The sequence below is a fragment of the Eschrichtius robustus genome, chromosome 4 (assembly GCF_028021215.1).
Source record: "Eschrichtius robustus isolate mEscRob2 chromosome 4, mEscRob2.pri, whole genome shotgun sequence".
In the NCBI taxonomy this organism is placed as follows: domain Eukaryota; kingdom Metazoa; phylum Chordata; class Mammalia; order Artiodactyla; family Eschrichtiidae; genus Eschrichtius; species Eschrichtius robustus.
Window position 1 is genome coordinate 120,682,578 of NC_090827.1, and position 23,955 is coordinate 120,706,532.

A 23,955-nucleotide genomic window follows, 5' to 3' on the forward strand; every position below is an offset into this window, starting at 1 on the left:
TTACAGTACATACTGGTTTAGAAAAAAAAATTGACAGTAACACAACTGTCAGCCCTATCTCTCCTTTAGAACATTCAGCATTATTATTTTCGGAAGGTGATTAATCAGGGACTTAGTAAACTTTGATATGTTGTATGAACAAAAAGTTCAGTTGAAAAAAAAATCACCTCTTTCTGTGAGACGGACAAGTCAATCAATGTTTTTCAAAACATGGAAATTAAGATGAATAATTTGCTTTCTCATATGTTGATAATGAGTAGAATGGAAAAACTTCATGGAACTCAATCACAATTATAATATTCTACATTTACTGGGGTATATTTAAGTGGTATAATAAAATCACGTAATTATTTATTTCACAATATTTAAACTGAGACATAATAGTAGCTGCAAATTTAAAACCACCCATTAAACAGCCTCTCATACAGACAGTAACCTTTGAATGATAGAGCTGCAGGATTTACATCTGCAACAAGACACATGGGATGGGAGGCCTTCTTTTGAGCTTTTTGACTTCACCCATGTACATAGACCCCAAAGCCCACAATATCATTTTCTGAGATCTGTAGAAAATCTTACTTAAACATATCTCCATAATGCCTGAACATCTGGGTCATAAAGTAGGGAGTAGGTGGGATAGTCACTCAAACTTTCCTGTCGCTACACATTTGAATCTAGTCCTTCTGTGTTACCAGTGGACAGGACACCCAAGCCTCTGATTACATCTGTGATGGTCTATAAAAACTGTTGGTTTGAATTTCTATTTACTTTACATCCTAGCAAACCAATCCATTTGCTAGTGCCTTCTGGGCAAAATGCCTGGGTTTTGTAAAAAACGAACTCCTATTGAAAAGGAAACATAAACCCAAGTAAAATAAATTTCAATTGTTGGTGTTGTGGGTTGTTACCTTTCCGTACCTTGATATGTACATTTTCCACAACAATGATGTTGAACCTCTGGTTAACTCAGGAGCATTTTCATTTCAGGGAAACTCCTGTAGTGACATCATACAGTTGTCTGTTTTGGGACTGTCCTGCAAGTTTTTTTGTGTGTGTTTTTTTGTTTGTTTTTCTGTTACCATCCTGTTGAATTATCATAAACAGATGATTGTTTACCGCCATGATTTCTGCACTGGGCACCCAGACATGTCTCTTGATTATTTTTGTTGACTATATGTAATCACCCATAAGCCAGTGCAAATCCTAAGCATAACTACCCTGTCCGAAAGTAGAAATTAACATAAAACATATCTGTCAGTTAAATTCAATAAGGATTTGACCAAATTCCCTCTGATTCATCCTAGTTAGAATCCGAGGCAGCCATCGTTTACTTTGAAAACTGCCCAGCAGGTGTATGAATAGCAACTCCAAAAAGCGTAGAGCCTTGACCATTTAAAGAAGGCAACACCCCTTCTAAAAACATAACTGCTGAGCTCATCAAAGAAATCTCACACGGCCGTCTTGTGCTCTCGAATAGCTGCGGAAAAGCGCAGTGTTCCGCTGAGCAAAGAACTACTCTCTCACTGTTTATTTAGGTTACTGTTTTCTATCCTTAATGAGAAGCAAATCAATTAACAGGACATATGACATGGTGGTTAGTCACCTAAGGGAAAGTATTATTAGCCTCATTAACTTGGAGAACCCTTCCAGCTCTCACCTAGAGACTAACCCTGCCAGGCAATCCTTTGAGGTCTGGAAACCCACTCTTTGACCCAGGCCCAGGCAATACGCAGTGAATAACCGCTGGTGCCCCAAGCCCACTCACACCGACGTCAGGAAGCCGTTCCCGAGAAAGGCGACGTGCGGGGGTGGGGGGATCTCTTCCCGGCCCCACCCTTGAAAGTTGCAGGGAGTGGCACCCAAAGAACTTTCCCAGATTGTTCTCTGTCACCGCTCAGGGAGGTCCGCTCCAGCCTTTCCCCGCTGAGCCAATCTGCCCCGCCTGCCAAGCCCCTCCTTCCCTGCACCTTTAACGGCTAGGAGCAGAGAGCCGCGGCTGGGGTTCACTTCTCAAGAAGTCGCACCGGTTTTTCGAGCTCCGCTCTGCGCCTGGAGAGCCACAGCAGCGGGAGCGGGCGCCGCCGGGTGAGTCACTGTTTGGAAATGGAGTGGGCGGGCAAGGGTGTGAGAGAATGAATGATGTCAGGAGCGCGCAGGGCGGCGGGCGGGGAGAGCGGGCCGCCGGGCCGCGGTAAACACCGAGCGCCGCGCCGCGGGCTGAGCGGGCAGACCCCGCCTCCGCGCGCAGGGAGCCGTCCTCGGCCGCCCGAGCCCGGCCGGTGCTGCAGCGCCGCCGACAGCGGCCTCGGAGGCGGCAGCCGCGGGAGCGACCCGGGAGGTGCTTCCCTGGCAGGGCCGAGGCAGGAGAGGGCGAGACCCCGAGCAAACTTTACAGCGGCTTCGGCCGGGGGCGGCTGCGGCAGCGGGGTCCGTCCCCTAGCAGATCCCGGGCCCGGGAGCTGGTGCGTCCGGCCGGGAAGGTCTGGAGCCCCAGGTGAGAGCGGCTAAGGAGCGCCGGAGGGGCCGGGGAGGAGGATGGGCTGGAAAGCCGTGCGGCGGGCGCAGCGCGGGGAGGGCAGGGGGGACTGCGAACGCGGACGTGGCTCTAATTCGGCTCCCACGCGCCCCCCCCCCGCCCAAGGCATCCTTCCCTGATTTTGCCTGATAGAGAGGATGGACGTGTGGCTTCGTCTCCACGCTCTGAGCATTCATCTCATTCATTTGCAACCATTGCGGGTCACTGGGTCCTGACGTTGAAAGGACACAGATTGAGCCATAGATTGTCCTGAGCCACTCTGGAGGTCAGGACTGAAGTTCAAAGGAGGTGGAGGAGGGACTGTCTTTGAGCTTTTTTGAGAGGCACTTACTGATGATGTGTGAACGGTAAGAACCCAGCTCTGGGCTGCCCACACTGAAACGTTTCCACGTTTGGCATTCCAAAGCTACTGTCCTTAAGGAAAGGGAGGCTTGGTGTTTCAGCGCAAATAGGTGCGAGTGGACCCGTCTACTTCTCTGAGGTGTGGGTAGTTAATAGCCCGCGGCTACTTCTTGAAACAACTCAAACGTTATGTCCTGTAATTTTTATACATCAGTCTTTGCCCTTCTTCTATTTCATCTTGCACGCTCTAATACGGCCTTAAGATCGTTTCGACAAGTATGTTAAATTTTTGAAGAGATTCAATTGTTTAGTGTCTCTAGGTGGGTGTGGATTTTGAACTTAACTTTCCAAATCCTTGGTTTCACTCCTAGTCACGTCTGTTAATGGTGGGTTCTCAGTCGCATTAAACACTCTGAACTAGTAAAATGGAACTTGTAACTGCTTCAGAGGATAATAATGAGAATTAAACCTCAGAAGACCTGTCATAATGTCTGGCACAAAGCAGACCTCAACAGATTTTAACTGTTTATATGTAAATAGTGTGTTCCAGCTGGCTTAGATAATCACCAATTAATTTCCACAGGATTTCCTATTTACAAACCTGGTGGGTTGAGGTTTAGAGTGTGAAATCCTTTGGCAAGTTCCTCAGAGTGTGAAGTAAGTTAAACGCTTCTCTGTGGATACCTGAGAGAGTTCGGGTTCCCACCCCATACCAGGGGAACTGCCATTCGCTAAACAGAGTCAGAGCAGTGGCTGAAAGTGACACATGGAATTCGGAGGAAGAAAGGCTGTATGGATAACTCTCTAACTTTACCCTTAACTTGTTTTTTTCGCCTTTTAAAAAAATATGCAGTACAAAATTATAGCCCTTTCCTTGGTTTGCTGCTGGCCTTACTTCACAGTAGTCTTCTGGTTGAAGTGTTTTTTAACGAGTTAATGTTTAATTTGGTTTCTCTAGTTTCATTTTTCAGCAAAGCTGGTTGACTTCTGAACATGGAGGGAAACACTTGGACACCTTTGGGTTGCTGCCTACTGTCTTTTCACAGAATCTTATAAAAATCCCTAGGAGATAGTTGGAGGGATAGGGAGCATTTGCTCAGGTGTTACTGAAAACATTTGTTCTTACCTTATATCTGCAACAACTTTTAGGGTCAAAGGTTACAGGGAATGTTTTTTTCCACAGTGTGATGCAGAGATCTTGGGCATCAGAATCCAGAAGACCTAAGGCTATCCGGGTGGTAACTTACTGGCTGTGTTTCTCTGAGCAATTTACTTAAACTCTCTGGAATTCTTGTGGGACTTCAAACAAAATATAGGGAAAAACATAGAAATAATCTTACATCTATTAAAATAGACAATGGAATACAAATGAGAACTTTTTAAAAAGTGATAGGTTGAAGTGAGATGTTGTTTGTTTTCTTAGGAAGAATTACTGAGAATTCTAGACAGTTTCAGATAAGAGTAGCCTGTCCACCTTTATCTAATTCCCTTATGAGGGATTTGAAGCCTCCATCGTGAACTACTACTATCAGATATTTATTCCGTTGGTGAATGTTTAGTGAGCAGCTACTATATTCCAGCCACTATGCTAGGTACTAGCAACGCTAACATGAAGGAGGCACCGTAACTGGCTTACAGTCTGGTAGAAAGAGCCCCTAGGCTTTGATTATGGAGAGGAAAAAAGAGTCAAAAAGAAGGAGAGAGGAAGGGACTTGGGAGGAAACCAGAAGTGATTAGGCTATGATAGGCTGCCTCCCACTGATAATTTGAGATCTACTGGCTTTCTAGTGAACTGGTTTCTCATAAGTTTTGAGGCTGAACCATGCAAGTATGCCTTGCTTTACCTAGTAACAATATTATATAGACAAATTTAGTCCTTAAGTCAAGTATTTTAAAAATAAATTTATTTTATTTTATTTTAATTTTTGGCTGTGTTGGGTCTTCATTGCTGCGTGCGGGCTTTCTCTAGTTGTGGCGAGCGGGGGCTACTCTTCGTTGCGGTACAGGGGCTTCCCACTGCGGTAGCTTCTCTTGTTGTGGAGCACCGGCTCTAGGCGTGCGGGCTTTGGTGGTTGTGGCTCACAGGCTTAGCTACTCCGCGGCATGTGGGATCTTCCCAGACAAGGGCTTGAACCTGTGTCCCCTGCATTGGCAGGCGGATTCTTAACCACTGTGCCACCAGGGAAGTCCTTTTTTTTTTTTTTTTTTAATGTGGCCATTTTTTAAAAGTCTTTATTGAATTTTGTTACAATATTGCTTCTGTTTTATGTTTTGGTTTTTTTGGCCGAGAGGCATGTGGGATCTTAGCTCCCCGACAGGTATCGAACCTGCATCCCCTGCATTGGAAGGCGAAGCCTTAACCACTGGACTGCCTGGGAAGTCCCAAGTCAAATAATTTTAAACATATCAGAGCAAACTTGTTTAAATGAAATCTGAAGGGTAAAATCAGTTCAACCAAGATTTATTTACTGTGAGCAAAGACAGCACTGTCGTAGATTTTTAAGAGAATAATCACCGTGTGTGAATAGTATAATATTTCAATTTCTTACTTGTAGAGGTTTAAAAGTACAAGGTAAACAAATCAGCCGCCACCCAGAAAATTACTTAGTGTTATATCCTCAAATGCTTTCTCACCGCTATGAACATACAACATCGAGAGCTAACATGTATAGCACTTACTGTGGGCCGGGCAATATGCCAGTTACTTTGTACAGAGAATCTCATGTTATCCTCACTCTAACCCTATGAGGTAGGTACGATTATGGAGGAAAAAAACTGCTTTAGGGAAATTAAGGAACTTTCCTGAAGTTACACAGCTATAAAATTATTCTCTACAAAACCGGGTTTGTTCTCTACATACTGTTTTCTAACTTTTTATTTTTCACCCAAATATGGATGCCTCTATATCACTAAAATATGCTTAAACAGCGTCTTTTATAGTTTTCTATTGAATGGCTGCATCTCAACTTAACCAATCCCCTACCGTTGGACAGTTAGTTTCCAGTTTTCACTATTTTAAGCAACTCTGCAGTAAATATCCTTCTAACTGTATCTGTGTGCAATCCATGATTATTTTAGTCATTTTAAAAAGTGAATTATGATCTTTAATTTATCTGCCTTTTTTTTTTTCACCATATTCAGAATTAGAAACTTTCTCCTTTCTCTTTAGAATTTGTTATAATTTCTGTGTTCCTTTAGTGTTTCTCATAAGATTTCAGCAATAGGATCAACATTCTCTATGGAGGGACACAATAGGTCAGTAGCTCATTACGCAAGGGATTTATGATGAAAACGGAACACAGAGCCTTTCTTAACAACTATTTGTGTTTGTATTATTGTTATTAGACATAAAGCTGAACTTCTTTTATGGGGAAATATAGCAGAATGGAGCAGTGCTGACCTTGCCAGGCAGAAAAGAAATTTTTAAAAAAAATTTTATTGAAGTATAGTTGATTTACAGTGTTGTGTTAATTTCTGCTATACAGCAAAGTGACTCAGTTATACATATATATTCTTTTTCGTATTGTTTTCCATTATGGTTTATCACAGGATATTGAATATAGTTCCCTGTGCTGTACAGTAGGACTTTGTTGTCTATCCATCCTGTATATAATAGTTCGCATCTGCTAATCCCAAACTCCCAGTCCTTCCCTCCCCCTTGGCAACCACAAGTCTGTTCTCTATGTCTGTGAGTCTGTTTCTGTTTCATAGGTATGTTCACTTGTGTTGTATTTTAGATTCCACATATAAGTGTCTCTCTTTCTGACTTACTTTGCTTAGTATCATAATCTCTAGGTTCATCCATGTTGCTGCAAATGGCATTATTTCATTCTTTTTTTATGGCTGAGTAAGTCTATTGAAAATATGTACCACATCTTCTTTATCCATTCCTCTGCTGATGGACATTTAGGTTGTTTCCATGTCTTGGCTATTGTAAATAGTGCTGCTATGAACATAGTGGGTGCATGAATCTCAGAAAAGAAATTCTACTTCTACAATTTGCCTCCTTGGTACCCAGTAGGATAGACAGTTTGCATTTTGCAGATATTACATATACAGCAGATGTATCATCAGGTTTAGAATAAGCTCATCACTTTTAAATAGATCACCTTTTAAAAAAATCTTAGAAATTTGTTGTTTGATTTCTTGAAAAGTGTATCATTGCTAAGACATTTTCCGTTTGATTTAATGAATGAAAGTGCAAGAAATATCCATTAGCTAGTTTTCATTATAGGTATAAAGCATTTCTTCATTTAAACATTTCTCAAGTTTTATTATAATATCATACCCTCTTTGCTACCCTGAGTCAAACTTTTATTTTTATTATTATTATTTTTTTGGCTGCGTCGGATCTTAGTCACGGCACGCAGGCTACTCTCTAGTTGCGGTGCGCGAGCTCAGTAGTTGCGGCACATGGGTTTAGTTGCCCCGAGGCATGTGGGATCTTAGTTCCCCGACAAGGGATCGAACCCACATCCCCTGCATTGGAAGGCGGATTCTTAACCACCGGACCACCAGGGAAGTCCCAAGTCAAACTTTTAATTTTGCTTTGGGTTTATATTTCCATATCCAATGCTAGTTACTTTATCCTCATGGCTTTGATAAAGGATGTTGGAATATGAGTAGTGTTCAATTCAGCCTCTTCATACAGAAACCCAGATAAGTTCAATTTGTTAATTCCTAACAATGACTTTTAATTCAAAGCAGAATTTAAAAAACAGCTAATAAAATTGCAGTATAAATAGGTTAATCAGTTATTTGCTGATTGGTTTTCCCTACTGTCAAACCCTAATTTGATGATTTGCTTACAGTTTAAAATTCAGCCTTACAATTTTGTGTCTTTAGATTGATAGTGTCACTTAAAACTTTCAAACAAACTTGTTCACGTTCTTAGATCTTTTTTTTAAAAGCAGCATTAACTGGATTGAGTGTTTGTCTTATATTTACATCTTTTCTCCCAGTAAACCCCTTGTACTATTTAAAAAAGAATAAAACCACATACTAAAATTGTTAAAGAGGAGGGAATAAAAGGAGATGAAAGATAATTTTGAAGCCACAGTTGTCAGAAAAGACAGCTAGCTACTAAAAGTCAGATGAAGTGAAAGGCTCTGGAAGGGACCTTCAGTTAAGTGTCATTTCTCCACCTGGTAGTGTCTGTGCTGAGCTTCATTTAGGGTGATACATTTGACTGTGGAAAGAGAAATACCCAAGTGTTATTAGGGCTGGCCTCAGGCAAAATTGAGAAATTGAGCTGAAATACTCACCTTAGGGCATCCTTAACTCTGAGTTTACCGGGCAGGACTTGCCTACACCAAGAAAGTGCTCGATGAGTACCTGTATAAGGGCAAATTGCTATCCAGTTAAAAATGTGGACCTGGAGGCATCATATTTATGGAAAACTAGGGGATGAGTATCCACCTCTGGAATTTATTTTATTTTTGGCCACACCACGCAGTATGCGGGACCTTAGTTCCCTGACCAGGGATCGAACCCGCCCCCTGCAGTGGAAGCTCGGAGTCTTAACTGCTGGACCAGGGAAGTCCCCTACCTCGGGAATTTAATGACCTCTTTTCAATTAAGATGATTAGCAATGCAAAATACATGGTAAGAGTTAAACTTCTGAAAAGCCTTTTCCACAAATGGGAGGGACTCAAGGGAGGAGTAGCCCTGGAGGTGGGGAAACAACTGTAGAAAGATGCAAGTGTACCAAAGGCAGATTCTGTGTCCCTTGGAAGGTAGTACCTAATCCCAAGGCTTGCTGGGAATTGGCTCCTGCTGTTGAAACTGGGGTCACATGTGATCCTGGAGGGTCTGGCCTGCCAGGGGTGAAAATGCATGTTCCGGGCCTCTCTGACCTGCTCTGTTGATGGGAATCACCCTGGGAAGCACCTGTTAACATGCACCCCACCCAGATGGGTTAAGGATACTTTGCCTTACCTGGGAGTACTTTAAGTAGGTAGTCTGATGTAACTAGAGAAAATGTGAAGGAATGAGTTTTCATTTAGGGAACAGGAAAAAGGGTTAAAGAATAAGTGGTTTTGGATTAGGGATCACTTAGCTAATTGGGATGCCAAGGAGGGATACCTCTAGATAGCAGCCCACTTCCAGTGAGAAGTGAAGACCTTTCAGGAAAAGACTGGCAGCTGTAGTTGAAAATGAAGCTAAGCCTTTAAAACAGAGAGCCGCCAAACGCTCGAGTTGGTTCTCCAAGCTTCACCAAACACAGAAGCTGGAGATAGTGCAGTAAAATAGTGATGGTTAGATAATGGTAGATACTCAGATAGGTTCTAGAGAAGACTAAATCAAATTCTCTATCTTCAGACAGCCCTGCAAAATAGAAATTGTGTTATCTCCACTGTGGAAGTAGGGAAACAATTTAGAAAGGTTAATATACTGAAGGCTGCAGAGCTGGTGGGAAAAGGAGCAGGGTTTTGAAGCCAGGGGCAGCTGATTCTCTTGCCCACGCACTGCCCAGTATCCCCCTAGGCTTTCTGTAATCTCTCCGCTAGCTTTGGAGATACAGCAGGTTTGAGGGGGGGGATGTATTTTGATATGGGATTGTATGTCTACCACCCATCTCCTGGAATGCTTCTCTGGTCTGTGCTGCCTGTACTTCAGGCCATGAAGTAATGCCAGAGAGATGGAGGCCCATAGGCTTACTCAGGCCACACTTAGACTTAAGTCCCAGCAACATCCCTCACCACTAGGTGACCTGAGCAACTTCCTCTGATGAACCTCCATTTCCTGGCTGTGAAATGGGAATAAGATAGTATTTACTTCCTAAGGTGACTATGAATTATATTACTTTAAATGTGTAAAACACTGAGGATAATGCTTATTTGGTGGCTCAGCTATTACTTTTTGCATATAGACTATACTTCTAACCTTTAAAACAAAGGGTTCATTCCTATTGTCCCCCAAATCAAATTGTTTCTCATTATTTCTCATGAAGGTAGTGTATTTTTCTTGTAACCTAATAGCCATTTGTTATATCTTGCCTGCATTGGTAGGATCTGGGTCCTATCCCTCTCTCCTCCTCCCTTCAGGGTTAAAATAAAATTATTAAAATTGGTTGTCCACTGCCATTGAATTCAAGAACTTTCGTAAGAAGTATATAACATCAGCTGTGAATGCTGAAAAGCTTTCAGAGCTGCCATCACAATATGCCAGCCGTCTCAGCAGATGCTGGTAGCGCTGGTGAGCATAACCGCCGCTGTCCCTCACAGAGCTCAGCCGTCCGCGGAGTATTGTACCATGAGCGCCACTGTCCCAGAAAATGCCGGGGCCATTAAGAATCACAGACCCTACTGTCCTCCCCGGACAGTATGCTCTACATCTTTCTTTAGGAGGCCCTGAGACAGTCTATCTAACACAGCCTCTACTGTTTTCTGAGATTTGCATTTGATCTGCAAGTTATTTAACCATCCAGTTATTACTGCCCCAGTAGTTGCTACCAAACTTTAGTAGCAACAAAGGGCATTGTTTCTGTTAAATTAACATTTATGTGTGTATATATATGATATCATATCCTCTGTGATGGGTTAGCTAGTGCTGAGAGGGTACACTCCCTTGGTGTATAGTTTGGTTGGCAAGTTATAAGCAGCAAGCAGGAACATTTACAATTTTATTTTCCAAATACTTAAAGCATTCACTATATGCCAGGGTTTGTTCTGAGCACTTAGAACTCTTACTCATCTCTTCCTCCTTAAACACCCTGAGACAGATATTATGATCCCCATTTTAAGAATCCTCTTTTGAGACACAGAGAAGTTAAGTCACTTGCCTAAGGTCACACAGCTAGTATGAGGCAGGCAGAATTGGGTTTTGAAAGCAGACAGATTGGGTGTGAAGTCTAACCACCGCACTGTCGTTTGTAGAATCTAGCATGTATCTCACACTTTGGGCCTCATTTTATCCTTGCACATGCAGTTTTAGCAAAGGGAACATCACACCCATCCGTACATGCCATCACCTCCTTATGATTTACCATGTGGAGGACTACAGCTAGGTCATATATTTCAGTGTTGCTATTGAAATGTATTGATGATACAGTATTGCCAAACATTTCTCTCAAAAAGCTTGTGAGTGCTCAATCAGGCCTGGTGTTGCGTCTGGGAAAGGAGCAGTGCATTCTTTCTCCCAGTCCCCTGATCAGCACACTCAGCTGCAACCTATTCCTGATGCTTTTTTTTTTTTTAAAAACATATTTTTTAAGTTCTCAATTTTAAAAAATATTTATTTATTTATTTATGGCTGCGTTGGGTCTTCATTGCTGTGCACAGGCTTTCTCTAGTTGCGGCGAGCGGAGGCTACTCCTTGTTGCAGTGCGCGGGCTTCTCATTGTGGTGGCTTCTCTTGCTGCAGAGCACAGGCTCTAAAGTGCGCGGACTTCAGTAGTTGTGGCACATGGGCTCAGTAGTTGTGGCTCACAGGCGCTACAGCACAGGCTGAGTAGTTGTGGCACACGGGCTTAGTTGCTTCACGGCATGTGGGATCTTCCCAGACCAGGGATCGAACCCGTGTCCCTTGCCTTGGCAGGCAGATTCTTAACCACTGCGCCACCAGGGAAGTCCTCCTGCTGCTTTAATGTTACTTATTCTTTTAAGTTTTAGGGCTTTCACCTAATTGTAAATTAAAATATTTAAAAGTCCTTATTGGAGGAGAATAGCTTGCACATGTGAGGTTTCTTTGAATGTTTTCTAGTTACTCTTGGAGATGGTGGTAGGCAGAGTAATGGTGCCCCAAAGATGTTTACATCCTAATCCCCAGAAACTATGAACCTGTTATGTTACTTGGCAAGGAGGGATTAAGGTTGCTAATCAGCTGACTTAAGATACGGAGACTATCCTGGGTTATCTGGGTAGACCCAATGTAATCACAAGGATCCTTATAAGTGGAAAAGTGAAAGAGAAGAGTCAGAATCAGAGAGTTGGCACCATTAGAAAAACTCAAACGGCCATTGCCGGCTTAAGATGGAAGGGGGCCACGAGCCAAGGAGTGCCCGCGATCTCTAAGAAGCTGGGAAAGGCTGGGAAATGGATTCTCCCCTGGGCCTCCAGAAAGGAGCACAGCCCTGCTGACATTTCAGTGTTAACCCACTGAGTCCCCTTTTGGACTTCTGATTTCTAGAACTGTAAGAGAAGAAATTTGTGTCGTTTTAATCCATTAACTTTATAGTCACTTATACAGCCGCAACAGGAAACTAATACAGAGAATTACTAGGACAATCAGCGCTTTGATTTGTTACTTTATGCCAGCCCTGTGAAAGAGCTGCTTCATCTCGTATTTTATTGTATGCACATGTCAAGTGTAGCAAGTGTTAACATTTGGGCGGGGCTGTTTTATTTTGCATATAAACTGAACCACTTTGGGGCAGAGGGAGTTAACTTTTGATAATTCTATACATTTGTATACAGATGTATACTGTCTATTTTAAATGACAGTATCAAGGTTTTAGCAAAAAAAGAAAAGTCTTGTTGATTCCAGAGCAAGTGGAGCCAGCCGGGCCTTTCATCAGAGTTGCCTAACAGAAATGTGGCTTTGTACCCCATGTGGCAGTCCTTATAGCCTTGCATTTGTTTGGGGTAAGATGATGGTCCACATGCGGTGGTGCTGATGGTTGTAGGCATATTATCCCTTGAGTTTTGACTCCAGATTCTCTTTATTTTATTTTTATTTTTTATTTATTTTTTATTGTGGTATAGTTGATTTACAATATTATATTAGTTTCAGGTGTATGACATAGTAGTGATTCAAAATTTTTATAGATTATACTCCATTTATAGTTATTATAAGATATTGGCTGTGTTCCCTGTGCTGTACAACATATCCTTGTAGCTTATTTATTTTATATATAATAGTTTGTACCTCTTAATCCCCTACAACTATCTTGCCCCTTCCCCCTTCCTCTCTCCCCACTGGTAACCACTAGTTTGTTCTCTATATCTGTGAGTCTGTTTCTTTTTTGTTATATTTGCTAGTTTGTTATATCTTTTAGATTCCACATATAAGTAATAACATACAGTATTAGTCTTTCTCTGTCCAACTTATTTCACTAAGCATAATATATCCTCCAGGTCCATCCATGTTGTTGCAAATGGCAAAATTTCATTCTTTTTTATGGCTGAGTAGTATTCCATTGTATGTGTATATATCTCACATCTTCTTTATCCACTTGTTTATTGATGGGCACTTAGGTTGCTTCCATATTTTGGCCACTGTAAATAATGCTGCTATGAACATTGGGGTGCCTGTATCTTTTCGAATTAGTGTTTTCATTTTCAGGTATATACCCAGGAGTGGGATTGCTGGATCATATGGTAGTTCTACTTTTAGGTTTTTGAGGAACCTCCATACTGTTTTCCACAGTGGCTGCACCAGTTTACATTCCCACCAACAGTGTCCAAGGGTTCCCTTTTCTCCACATCCTCACCAACATTTGTGTTCTTTTTGATGATAGTCATTCTGACAGATGTGAGGTCAGATTCCCTTTACATTTTAAAAATCTTTTTCTTGCTGTGCTTGCCTAGCAATGTTATTATGAATTCTTTGAGAGCAAGAGCACTTCTATACAGTGGCTTTTCAAATTGTAATGAATTAAACAAATAAAATGCGGTGTCATTCATTGGGTCATCTGTAGTAAGTACCTAGAGGGTTATAGACCCCAGAGTAGACGGTATCTTGAAATCAGCGTGTCAATCATGGAAATTAAAAATAGCAAGAATTATCATAATGGACAGGGCTAGTTTTTGGTTTTTGTTTTCTTAAGGAATCCTCCAGTAACAATCTTAAATTGTCATTTGGAGACAGCTTGCATCAGTTAAGGACCCCTTTGTGCAATGTAGAAATAGCGCCAGTGTATGAACTAAAGTCTTGGGAATTTTCCTGCTTAAGAAATGAAATAAGGGATAATATAAGATTTTTGGTAATTTTAAAGAAATATGGGTGGAACATTAGCTGGATGGTGTAATATATACATATAGCAGTTTCTAGAGGGAAGAGACTATCTTGTGTAGAAGTAGAAAAAAATTGGAGACTCTTAAAACCACAGAGATAGGATATTTGGAGTCATTTTGTTAAGGACATATTTTATTTAAGAACATATTTTATTTAACCAATGTATCAAAGTGTTATCATATTTACTATTATGATTATAATCAATGTAAAAATTCTTGACATTTTAACTTTTTTTCTAAATCTTCAAAATCTGGTGTGTATTCTGCACTTAACTGCACATGTCAGCTTGGATTGGCCACACTTCAAGTGCTCAGTAGCCACATGGGGCTAGTGGCTGCTTTGACAGGCAGTGCAGCTCTGACCAGCCTTATCCTTAAGGAACAATATCCTGCATGAATCTGAGGCTATCCTCAGAACTATCCCTGTATTTTACTTTATAAACTGAATAAAATAATAATATATATACAATAATATAAAAGATTGTATTTTATAAATTATTATATTATAATAATAATTATAATTTATTGTATTTTATAAACTGAATTATATCATGGGGTCACCAGAGAAAACTCGTTCTGGTGCCTTTTGCTAGAATGAGTGGACCGGCTGAATGATACAGTGAAACGTGTCTCTAAGGTTATCTGTAATATAAATTTGTGAATTTCAATGCCAGGAGGTGTGCCTGGGCCTATAAATGAAATATTTAGATTATTAGGTTCATGCTTATAGGAAAGATGGCTGCTCATATGCCTTTGTGAGCTGTGATAAGTGGGATGTGTGTGGCATCTACCCTGGTCTCAGTCCCAGAGCCTCACCACACTTACTTCCTCTCATGTGTCACCTCACTGTCTACCTGTTCATCCATCACCACCTTCACCCTATGCTTGCCCTGTTTATATGCATGATGCTGCTTACTAATTTGTGTTCTTGTTCAGTTGCTTATTGTGACAATTTGAGAAGCAAGGCCACTGTAAAACCTAGATCAGAGAAATCATTACTTGATATCAAATATCAGTCTGCCAGGAATAGATAAGATTAGGCTGTAAGAAAGCACAGGTGCAGTATGAGAGGGAGAGGGGTAGGGGAGAGAGGGGCAGAAGTGGGGGGAGGGAGGGAGGAAGGAAGGAAGGAAGGAAGGGAGAAAAGGAGGACAGGAGAAAGGGAGAAAGAGAGAAAGGAGAGAGTACCATTCTGTGCAGGAAAATCACCTAAATGCAGAGGAAGGAAATCATGGTGGAGGATTTTGTAGCAAAACATTCCCCCAGCCACTGGACAAGCTGCTGTTCTCACCAAGGTCTCAAGGTAGGTTGCTCTGGATTTCATAAATATATTGACTTTATCAAATACCTGTACTACACAGGTGGCTGAGACTAGTCCTAAGCCCTCCTCAGCTCCTTCTGAAATTGATAAATGCATTCAACACAGTTTTTGAGCACTTGCTATGTGCTAGACTTTATTCTTGACTCTAGGGATTCAGTGACCAATAGATAATCAAGGTTTCTACCCTTAATGGAGATTGTATGAGTTTATGTGTTGAGAGAGGAAAAAGTGCTGAAAAGGGAGGTTGAGCAGATGATAAGTGAGTAAAACTAATAAACAAGATCAGTTCAGACTTGGACCAGTTCTTTAAAGGAAACATGTAGAGATGACTGGGGAAGCCTGCCCTAGCACAGTCAGGAAAGTTTGTCAGAGGTTGGACTTGCACTGAGGGGTGAAGGGTGAGAAGGAGCCAGTAGAGGGAACAGGGAAAGTGCTTGGTTACACAAGGGAAGGAAGGGAGACCAGTCTGGCCGCAGTGTCTGCGCAGGAAGGAATAGTGAGAAGAAGAGGTGGCGAGGCAGGCAGGAGACCCGGTGAGGAGGAGCTGGTACTTGCAAACTTTGTAAGGCCTATGGATTTTATTCCAAATGCAATGAGAAGGCATTGTGAAGTGATCTAAGAAGGAGAGACACATGGTCCGATTTACATTTGTAACAGATCTCACTGTCTGCTGGGCAGAGCGGAGTAGAAGAGGTCCAGTGTAGAAGCAAGGAGACCAGTTATGAAGCTATTGGCAGCATTCTACATGAGAAGTGATGCGGGCTGGAGCAGGGTGGCAGTATTAGAGATGGAGAGCAGTGGATGGATTTGAGAGGTTTGGAGATAGAATCGACAAGACTTAATGGATAGGCCTGGATGGGTGACATGACAGAGTAGGAGAAATCAGGCAGGACTCCTTCTGGTGGGTGACGGTGTTGTAGGGAATAGAGTTCTGATTTGGCCGTTCGTTAGTATGAGTTGTCTGTTAGTCGTCCTAACGGAGATAGTTGTCAAACGGCCAGTAGTGATTCTGAGAACTGCATTCAGGGACAAGATCAGGGCCAGTGGGTGTCAGCATAGAAGTGGTATATAAAGAGATGGGAAATCTAGAATCACCTGCGGAGATTTCGTAGGCAGAGAAGAGAGGCAGCAGAGATCAGGCCCCGAGGAATAACGGAGTTAATAAATAGATCAAGTAGGAGACCAGGGAGTAACCAGTGAGGTAGGAGGCGCACGAAAAGAGCAGTGTTCCAGATGCCAGCTAAATCGAGTGTTTAAAGCAGGATGGAGTAATCAGTTCTGTTGTAAGTTCTTGAGGAGTTGAGTAAGATGAGAACACAGTGCTCTTTGGGTTTTACAATGTGGAGGATTCCTTTACATGGTGATCTTGTTGAACCTTTTAGAGGAGTGATTTAAAGCACAAATGACCTCCAGCATCTCCTGCAGGGAGCTTTCCTCACTCTCTTCCTTCTCCAGTTCACCCCCATAGGCTAGGTGTCCCCTCTTTGTTCCAGAATAGTTAGGCTTTCCCTTGTCACTGGACTACCATACTGTAATATGATTTTTCTGCTGAAACTATGTTTCTTCCAGCCTAAGCTCCTCCGGAGCAAAATTTATACTTTTTTGTTGTTGTTGTTATTTCCTAGCATGATGTAGGCACTCAACACATGTTTTCTTTTTTCTTTTAATATATATATATTTTTTAATAAATTTATTTTACTTATTTTTGGCTGCATTGGGTCTTTGTTGCTGCGCACGGGCTTTCTCTAGCTGTGGCGAGCAGGGGCTACTCTTCGTTGTGGTGCGCGGGCTTCTGATTGCGGTGGCTTCTCTTGTTGCGGAGCACGGGCTCTAGGAGAGCAGGCTTCAGTAGTTGTGGCACGCAGCCTCCGTAGTTGTGGCTCACGGGCTCTAGAGCACAGGCTCAGTAGTTGTGGCGCACGGGCTTAGTTGCTCCGCAGCATGTGGGATCTTCCAGGGCCAGGGCTTGAACCCGTGTCCCCTGCCTTAGCAGGTGGATTCTTAACCACTGTACCACCAGGGAAGTCCCTGAACACATGTTTTCTAAATTAATGGGTATTCTTTTTTTTTTTAATCGTGTCTTTTATTTTTAAATTTTATTTATTTATTTTTTTATACAGCAGGTTCTTATTAGTTATCTATTTTATACATATTAGTGTATGCATGTCAATCCCAATCTCCCAATTCATCCCCCCCCCGCCCCCCCCCCCCCCCCCCCCCCCGTGGATATTCTTGAATACTGCTTTTCTGCTTGCATTATTTACCCCTGTGTTGTGTCAGGCAGAAGCCAATGAAGAGCCCAGGTTTCCTGATTCTCAAACTGCTGCCCTCTGCCTTCTGTAGCCACTGTCAGGCCTGGGCTGAGGATATATTTTGCCCAGGATTGCCCTCCCCTCCCTTCCCCCCCCCCACCCCCCCCCACCACACACACACCTCACCAGTTGCCAGGGATTGGTTTGGGAGGCTTGCAAAGCTCTAATGCCCTCTTAGACGTTTTCCCTGTACCTTGTTCCCTGTGCCTTCTTGGGAACTACATGTGAAAACCTGTGGAAATCACTTCTTGTCTATTTCAGCAACCTTATCTCTTCCCCACCTCAGAGGTCTTTGGGTGAAGTCATCTGCGCTTGCTCCATAGGATTCACCGTTTTGGAAACTTTTATTTGCCTCGTTGGATACTTAAGTATCTTAAAGCCCTAGTAGCGACTGCGTAAAGCCACCCCCAAAGGGTTCTCTTTAGCAAGTTTCCTTGTTTCTTTTTGGTAGTTATTTTCCCAGCAAGGCTGTGAGGAAGTGGTTTTTTCTTCTCTGCTCCTTCTATCACTTTGTTTTCCACTTCTTTATCCTCCTGTTGCAACACCCCAATTACACTAGTTGCTGTGGAGATACTAAGTGTATTGCTAATAATGGAGGACTGTTCTTTTAGGTGGAAGAATAAAAGCAAGGAAGGGTATAACTCTTGTTTTTGTGCAAATGTCTCCTAGTAACAGCAATAACTAAGTGGTACTAGAGGCTATGGTGCAGAAATATCTACACGGGGTTGGTTTATGTTTTTTTTAGAAAGGATTGGCTCTCTTAATTAAAGAAAATATTAATTTAAGCTTCTGATCCTATTAGAGATTAACTCCTTATGTTAATACTTTACTATTCATTCTTTAATTCATATCCTTTGTTTTGTAGGGTGTTGCTTCATATGGACAAAATCTTTTGTGGACTTTAGCTTTTACAAATTCATTTCTTAAAAAAACCTTTTTTGTTTCTTTAAAAACTTTACTGAAGGAGACACATTTTAAAACTGTTCATCTGATTTGTGTTTCATGAAATCTTACAATTTTCCATGAACTCTATTATAATTAAGGTGATTATGTGTCCTGATTTGCCCAGGACAGTCCCAGTGTATACATATTGCCCTGGTTTAATTATTACTAAGTCTCTCTTTCACTTGAAACTGGCCTGGTTAGGGTGTTAAGTTATATGGTCACCCTAATTAAAGACCACATTCAATAGAAAACTGAGGGAAGGAAGTACCTTATATATTTTTTTGTTTTAGTCCATATAACTTAGATAGATATAGATATATATGGATATATATGTGGATTATATACATACATGCATACATACACTCACACATAAGTATATCTATGTTTTTTTCTTTTACTTTTTCCAACTAAACTTATAATTGAGAATTTACCAAATATCTTGATACTGTGGAAAGATATATATTTGTTGCTGTTCTAAGCAAATCAAAAGACTTGCTCATCTTCCTGATTTCCTCACGTAATATTTTCACGAAGATAATTTTGACTGTGATAACGCCTGACCTGACTCCTCCTAGGTGGGCAGGATCTATTTTCAGGGGGCGATATCATCCTAACGGCAGCTGTTCTGATTCTTTTTTTTTTTTTATAAATTTATTTATTTATTTTTAAATTTTTGGTGTACTGGGTCTTTGATGTTCCGCGCGGGCTTTCTGTAGTTGCAGCAAGCGGGCTCTTCATTGCGGTGCGCAGGCTTCTCACTGCCGTGGCTTGCTTCTCTTGTGGAGCACGGGCTCTAGGCGTGCGGGCTTCAGTAGTTGTGGCTCACGGGCTCTAGAGCACAGGCTCAGTAGTTGTGCCGCACGGGCTTAGTTGCTCCGCGGCATGTGGGATCTTCCCCGACCAGGGCTCGAACCCGTGTCCCCTGAATTGGCAGGTGGATTCTTAACCACTGCGCCACCAGAGAAGGCCCAGCTGTTCTGATTTGAAATGACTGCCTGTATGTCAAGTTTTGTTTCCGTCTGCCCAATACACGTGTCACCTCTTGTTCACATTAGAATTTCTCCTTCTGCATGTGGAATGGGTGTATGTCCTAGACTGTTCCATTGCCTTGTCTCTCTGTTAGTGGTTCCATTATTGATACACCCGGAAGCAGAACAACAGCTGTGGAGTAAGAAATGAAAGGTCTTTTAAAATTTTGGACACCTTGAAAAATAAAAAGTGCTATTTTGATATTCATTCTTGCATTTAAAAAAATGCACATTCCTTGCCTAATTGTTTTCTCTTAATATCAGGTTTATTATTGTAAAAACTCTGAAAATCATACTAAAGTTTTTGTAATTGATCAAAGATCCTTGGGAAAATTTCTGGCAGGTTATGCTCTGGGGCCAAGGGGACCTTGAAGTGGTTTTAAAAGAAAGTAAGAGTGAATTAGGAGCATTGGAGACCATCTCTTGCAGTTAATATCTGGAAAAGGGTCCTGACACGTCCTTCAGTATGTCAGGAGAATAAAAGTTGGTCAAGGGGAAAGGCTTGGCAAGAACCAGCAAGCACCTGTTTTGTGCCAGGCAGGGTGAACTCCTATAAACAAACAGACGTGGTCCATCACCTCATGAAGCCTATCACCCAGTGTGGGAGACACCCAGGCAAAACAAGGAAACAAGTATATAATTAAAAATTGTGAAAGTGTATCAGCAGTGCTGAGAGAGAATAAGAGGAGAGACTTACTTTAGACAGTGGTTAGGAAAGGACCCCTTTGAGGAAGGAGCATTAAAGTTCTGTCTGGGTTCCTCTCTCAGTGTTTCTCCACCTTTTGCTTTCATTATTGCCTTTTTCGACAGGTTTTTTCTAACCACTCCCTTCCCCCTGAGTAATTTTAATGCCCTTTGGAGGACCACAAACTATTTTTCCACTCTTAGAGCACTAATTTTCACCACTGAGAATGCACACTCAATCAGTTACTGTCTGCGGGCCTCATTTTGGGGGCAGTCAGAAATAAACTTTTATTAGGTTTAACATAGCGTCCTTGGATCCTCAACTGGATTTTAAGTTCCTTGAGGCAGGGAACCATCATCTAGTAATAATAGATGCCACTTAACATGACTTAAAAAAAAAAAATCTTCCATGAGGTTGAGAAAGGTGGAATAAAAATGTTGGAAGTAGAGCATGAAAAAAAATCCTTAAATGGTCTAGTTAGTCTAATTTTTTATTTAGATGAAGAAACTAAGATTACTAGGAAGTTATTAATCAGTCTATCTAAGCCAATTTAGTGCCATTTCCAGGACACTGTTGGTAAGGAGCAGATTCAGGAAGGTAGTGATTGTCAGGAGGAGGAGTTCAGGTTTTATTGTAGAGCCTGAAGATTTGCATGTGCACAAAGTTGAAATCTTATAAAGACTAATTTGGCAGGCTCTTCTAATACTTTTCTGGAACATGATGATGATCGTGACAAGGGTGCTGTTGCTAATAGGGACAAAAAGGAAAAATTTGATTAATCATTGCTTCCGTGTTTCAGAGACAGCACGACACTGGTCTACGAAGAAAACTTAACAGGAATTGAGGAGAAAAGTGAACTAAAAATATAGAATACTAATACCCTTTTTCAGAGAAAGGAATTAAGGGGGTGATATAACTGTTCTTTATCATTGAGATTCTTTTTTTTTTTTAGGGTGAGATTATACATGTCTAAAGGACATGGGTTTATCAAAGATAATTCATGTTATATATATTAGGTTGGGAGGAAGGCAGAGAATATATTTGAAATTAGGAGAAGGAAGCTATATTCTGGATCTTTTTCTGTGTGTCTGTTTCTCTGTGTTAGTGTGTATGTGAGAGAAATTTAGCTCAAGCTAGTTCTACTTATCTGGCAAACAGTCTTGGAAACTGGAGTAAAGTGTACCTGTCTTAATGAACTGTCTTATAATTTCCAGTTGTGCCTCAGTGAATTTTGGAGGTTGGCTCAGTCTGTCAAACAGACATACATTTTGCAGTGATTTCTTCCTTTTACTGTTCCTCCATTGACCACTAGTCACATATAGATGTTAATTTTTTTTAAAGGTTCTTTATTCAGTGGTGTAATCTAAGCCTACTTCCCCCCGACCCCTTTTAATCTTTTTTTGTTTTGTTCTCCTTCTTGACAAGTCAATTGCCTTTAGTAGGTGAGCAAGGAGCAGGAAAATTATGAGACAACAGCCAGAAGGATATAATTTACAAAAGTTCTTTCTAAATGGTTTAGTAGAGAAGACAGAATACTAAAGGTAATATATGGTGTTAGACCCTAAGTTTCATTTCTGTTCTTTTTGCCCCATTTGCCAACCACTTGAGCCCCTGCCCTACTCTACCATCATCATTAAAGAAAATGAGGCTGAATTCTTCTGTTTTAAACGATGTACTTGAACCTAGATTCTAAAGTGCTATTTGTAAAGATAATCTTAAGATTGGGTACATACTCACTTTTTCATACAAGTAATGAATTAGGTATTTTTGAATTCTAAGACTCCTTTGATCCCTTTCAACATGAATCTTAAAAAGAAGGAAATATTGACAAAATGCTTTTTTTGAATCACTTGTCCTCAAACATGTTTTTATTCATTTAAATGAATAAATTTGATTATATTCTAATGAGAATTTGGATTTGACTCTTTAAATACAACCAGTTTAACAAGTATAGTTGTCTTATGAGCCAGCTTTATTATTAAGTGTTTGTTTGTAAACCACAAGTGTTACTAATAGTTTCTAAATATTGTGTCTGAAAAGGGAAGTAGTGGAAGTAGTGTGGTGTCAGCCATGAGTTGCCATGGACACAGTTGTCATCACCTGTGAGTTGCCAGGGACACGGTTGTCAGTGAGAAGCAGAATGAGCAGAGGGTGTGACTGCAACGGGAAATTGGAGGTGGAGCTCTGAGGTCTAGCGTCCTTAGGGTCTACCTCCATCCTAAGGCTGCCTACACAGGAAAAGGTTCAAAGATCCCACACCCTTTGAGGTAGGACTGAAGAGTAAAATTACCACTCAGGGGGTGCTACTTTACAAAAGGTGCTCAGGGTGACCACCTAGGTCACCTGCACATGGTTCCATGTGTAATTCTGAACCGTAATTCACAGAAGACTTAAGAAGGCTGTTTGAAGTTGAAATGTTTTAATTTAAAATCACAGTATAAAAACTTAAATGGAATTTTGCAAATAGCTGAAAAAATATCTTTTGGGACCTGGCTGTTATTTCTGTGGTCAGATTTCTGTCTTATTGCCGGATGTGTCTTACGTTAGCTGCATCTTCCTAGCTGATAGCAAGGCTCTTGGTAGCAAGGTTCCTTCCTTGAGGCAAGCAGTTTGGGAACTCTTCACTTAGGGAGCTCTATTAAAGTGCATCTTTGGCTAGGAGAATGTTCTTAAGGGATGTGGTAAAAATGTCATTTTGGAAGGAGAGTGAGTCTTCTCTTAGGTGTAGTTTCATCAGGGTACTAGTTTGCAAATGGCACATTACATATTTGTGCTGAGCCCCCTCCTTATATGTATGTGCTTATGCTGTGCCCTGAATGAAGCCTTTAATTTCAGCAGGATAAGGTGTGCCCTGCCATGTGGTACACAAAACATCATCTTCATGTCTGTTGGAATGAATATGTACATAGAGTATGAAAACCAGTGGCGGCAGAGTTACGAAATGGAGAGCTGCCCGGACCACAAATGTTGCTTCATCAACATTAAGCAGTATTTAGAAAGTTCTCTGTATTTAAAAGACTTAAGTGCTTTTGAATTACAAGGCAGTTTTAGATTAGTGGTTGGTGTTTGAAGCAAATTGTCATCGTCCTTAAAGGACATAACTGGAGGCTATTTTGCCATTAATTTTCAAGTGTTGCTTTACAGGTTAAATCACAGTATCTGGAGTATTTCTTGTTTTTATTTTTGAAAAAATTATTGCTCTCTTAAAAATATCTTTAAAATGAATGAGTTTATAGCTAATTCTGAGAAGTACTTTTTTGGAAATTAATAAGCTTTATTTTTTGGAGCAGTTTTAGGTTTACAGAAAAATTGAGCAGAAAGTACTGAGTTCTCATATATGTCCCCTCCTCCCCCAGTTTCCCCTATCATTAACATCTTGCATTGATGGGGTACATTTATTACAATTGATGAGCCAGTGTTGATACACTATTATTTTTTTTGAATTTTATTTTCTTTATTTTTTTTTGTACAGCGTGATACACTATTATTAACTAAAGTCCATAGTTCACATTAGGGTTCACTCTTGTTGTACATTCTATAGGGTTTTTTTTTTTAAATTGGGGTATAGTTGCTTTATAATGTTGTGTTAGTTTCTGCTGTACAACAAAGTGAATCAGCTATATCTATACATATATCCCCTCCTTCCTAGACCTCCCCCCCGCCAAGTCGCACCCATTTAGGTCACCAAAGAGCACTGAGCTAAGCATAGCCATCATTTACAGTATCATATAGAATAGTTTCACCACCCTGGGCTTCCCTGGTGGCGCAGTGGTTGAGAATCTGCCTGCCAATGCAGGGGACACGGGTTCGAGCCCTGCTCTGGGAAGATCC

At 41.2% G+C, this 23,955-nt stretch overlaps 1 protein-coding gene across 4 annotated transcripts in view; it reads left to right on the plus strand.

Moving 5' to 3' along the window:
* Positions 1-1,905: 1,905 nt before the first annotated feature.
* The window catches only part of SGMS2 (sphingomyelin synthase 2), a 102,604-nt gene continuing 80,554 nt past the window's right edge, over positions 1,906-23,955 (plus strand). For 3 of the 4 annotated variants that reach the window (XR_011073944.1, XM_068543283.1, XM_068543281.1), the window contains exon 1: positions 2,242-2,494. The gene's annotated coding sequence lies outside the window, so the exon portion shown is untranslated. Of the gene's footprint in view, positions 2,086-2,241; positions 2,495-23,955 lie in introns of those variants that run through there. The other variant, XM_068543282.1, reaches the window with a different exon arrangement.